Here is a 3,581-nt window from a genome sequence, read left to right on the forward strand (position 1 = left end):
CTAGCCGGTAACCATTCTAGTTGGAACGAGTTCGTCTTTTTCATTTACAATAACGGTTGTACCCCCCTTTTTGGGTACTACTTGTACTGGACTAACCCAAGGACTATCGGAGATGGGGTAGATTAACCCGGTGTCAAGAAGCTTGACTACCTCCTTTTTAACAACCTCTTTCATGTTGGGATTTAGCCTGCATTGTCTTTGTACTACTGGTTTGAAGTCATTTTCAAGGAGAATTTTATGTGTACAATAAGACGGGTTTATCCCTGGAATGTCGGTCGTTTTCCAGGCTATAGCCTTTTTATGGGTTTTCAAAACAGAGATTAACCTTTTCTTCTCGTTACCGGAAAGATGTGAAGCAATAATTACTGGCAATTGAGATGTACCTTCGAGGTAAGCATACTCCAAGTGTTTGGGTAGCTCCTTAAGCTCTAGTACGGGTGGTTCTTCCTTTATTCGGAATCTATCTTTATTTCCGATATCTTTAAATGATTCTTCTTCCTTAGGAAATTCTTCTTTCATGGTCTCATCATCCGTGACCGCTTTCATCAACTCATCAAAATCCTCATCAATATTGAAATATTCACTTTCACTCACCGGGGCAAACCCCGAGGTATCAATTTCAAGTAGCTCCTGTAATTCATTCTCAACACAAAAGTTTATAACATCAATTTGAAAACAAGAGTCATCGGTGGAAGTGGGTCTTTTCATGGCTTTGTCAATATTACAAACTATTCTCTCGTCTCCCACACCTAGACTTAATTGTTCTTTTTGGACATTAATGATAGCATCTGCAGTGTTAAGGAAAGGACATCCTAAAATGATAGGAACTTTTGTGTCCTCTTGCATTTCTAGAATAACAAAGTCGACGGGAAAGACAAGTGAGCCAACTTTTACAAGAATATCCTCGGCTATACCTATGGGAGTATCAAATGATTGGTTTGCTAATCGAATACCCATCCGGGTTGGTTTCAAATCTCCTAAGTCAAGTTTCAAGTATAACGAGTAAGGCATTAGGTTAACACTTGCACCTAGGTCGGCTAGCGCATCATACACTACCGAATCACCCATCATACATGGTATGATAAAACTACCCGGATCTCCCAATTTTGGAGGTACATTTTGCTTTTTCAAGATGGCCGAACACTCCTCATGGAGGAATGTGGCAGATACTTCTTGGTATTTTTCTTTCGAGGATATGAGATATTTCAAAAACTTCCCGTAATGGGGCATACCCTTAAGAACCTCTGCGAGTGACATGTTAATGCTGATTTGCTTGATCATATCCGCAAATTTCTGATATTGGCTCGCGAGTCTGTCTTTCTTCAATGCTTTTGGGTATGGAATAGGTGCCTTGTACACCTTCACTGGTGGTTCTTCACTTTTCTTCGATATGACCTCCGGTAGATCACCTTTCTCTTGCTCTTTTTCAACATGCTCATCTATATCAACAGGCACCTGCAAAACAGAAGGAGACAAGGAAACTTCCGGGGACTTAAGGGTCTCTGGGTTAGTAGTTAAACCGCTTCTAGTGGTTATAGCATTTACATGCTCATTCCTTGTTTGATTGTTACTAGGATTCACTTGAGTATTTGAGGGGAGAGCACCAGGTGGTCTCTCTGCTAGTAACTGTGAGATCCTTCCAACATCCCTTTCTAAGTTTTGAATCGTAGCTTGTTGATTGCGAATTTGCTGAGTTTGAATTTCTGCATTTTGTTCGTGTTTAACCATAAAATCTCTCAACAGATCTTCTAAACCGGATTTCTTCTCAGGTTGTGGTTGTATAAGTGCTTGTGGTTGATTGTGTTGGAAATTATTTTGGTAATTTCGTGGGGGTTGATTACGATTGTTTAGATGATTGTAACCCGGTGGTGTATTTCTTTGATTTTGATTCTGGAAATTTCGGTTATTTTGGTAACCTTCATTCCCTCCGTGGTAGTTGTTGTTTGAACTTGAAGGTCCTCCCATTTGATAACTGTTGACAGGAGGATATTTCCGGTTATTTGCTTCAACCGCCGGAAAGTCGTCAAAATTCATCTCACCTTTTCGCATGTAACCTAGGAAATTTGCTTGCTCTTCCATCGTCGTTTGGTCACAATCTCGCGTGAGATAGGGACCTTGGTACAACTCGCACCCTACCCTGATAGCGTGCATTTCTTTGGTTACCTTCTCGATTTGCCTTGTTTGATTTGCCAATTGAACTTTTAATGCAGCAATTTCATCGTTGCTTTCGACATTAGCAACTGTTGACGATCTAGAGAATTCTATCTCCTGATGCCAATTATGAGAATGGGCTGCTATATCGGCAATTATCGTGTGAGCGTCTTCGGGCATTTTTTTCATGATTGATCCTCCTGCTGCAACATCTATATCCTTCCGGGTAGCCACATTGACTCCTTTATAGAAAATTTGGACTTTTTGGAATGTATACAACCCGTGTTGAGGACATACCCTAAGCATTTTATTAAATCGGGTCCAAGCTTCATAAAGAGTCTCGTTAGACTTTTGCTTGAAGTGATTTATGTCACTTTGCAATTTTGCTGCTTTCGAAGCGGGGAAGAATTCTGACAAAAATTTGTCCATCATATCATTCCAGTTTTCAATATAACCTTCCGGTAATGAGTCTAGCCAATCTCTTGCATCATCCTTTAGGGACCATGGAAAGATTTTTAGACATGCAACTTCATCGAAGACATCTTTGATTTTGAAAAGCTTGCAAATGCTTACAAACTTACGAAGATGCTCGTTAACATCCTCATTTGGGGCTCCACCGAATTGACATGTATTAGTCACCATGTGGAGAAATTGCCCCTTTATTTCAAAACCATCAGTCATCGTAGGTTGAACAATTGCGTGGCCTTGTCCTGTCCTTGTTGCCTTCATCAAAGCATCCATCGTTTGATTTGTAGCAGTCATCTCTTCCTCTTCTTTAATGACTGGCTCGATGATTGGTTGAACAATTGGTTCAGAGTTAGAATCTAACGAAAGTGATTCTAAACCTTGAGCAAGAGATTCTACTTCTTGAGCTCTTAAGCGTTCGTGAAGTTCTCTTTCAGGTTCAGGATATGAAGGAATTAAATTAGAGTTGAAAGAACGTAGATTCATGCACTAATGCCTATCCTGCAATCACAACACCACAAACAAACCAATTGCAAAAATACAAGCTTACAATAAAAAGTAACTTTTCTAGGAATTGAATTCCTACAAAAGGATCGAATAATTCAAAGTTTATTAAAATCTTTTAACAAAACCGCTCCCCAGCAGCGGCGCCAAAAAGTTGATGTGTCAAGACGTAACCTTTAAAATGTAGACAATATGCTTAATAATTAACACATAATACAGGCAACTAAAACCCGATCATGTAGTAACTAGCAAGTAAATTGACCAGTTCGATCCACAGGGAGAAGTTTGTTTAAATGATTTTACCACGATTAATTATTCTAAAAAGGGGGTTTATATTTGAAGTTGTGTTTTTGTTTAACGAAACAGTAAATAAATATAATGAATGACAATAATGAGAATGCGGTGTTTACTTCTATGCTTGATAGATGACAGGGATTGTTCTTTTATAATTAAAACCGTTA

The sequence above is a fragment of the Rutidosis leptorrhynchoides genome, chromosome 9, assembly GCF_046630445.1.
Source record: "Rutidosis leptorrhynchoides isolate AG116_Rl617_1_P2 chromosome 9, CSIRO_AGI_Rlap_v1, whole genome shotgun sequence".
In the NCBI taxonomy this organism is placed as follows: Eukaryota; Viridiplantae; Streptophyta; class Magnoliopsida; order Asterales; family Asteraceae; genus Rutidosis; species Rutidosis leptorrhynchoides.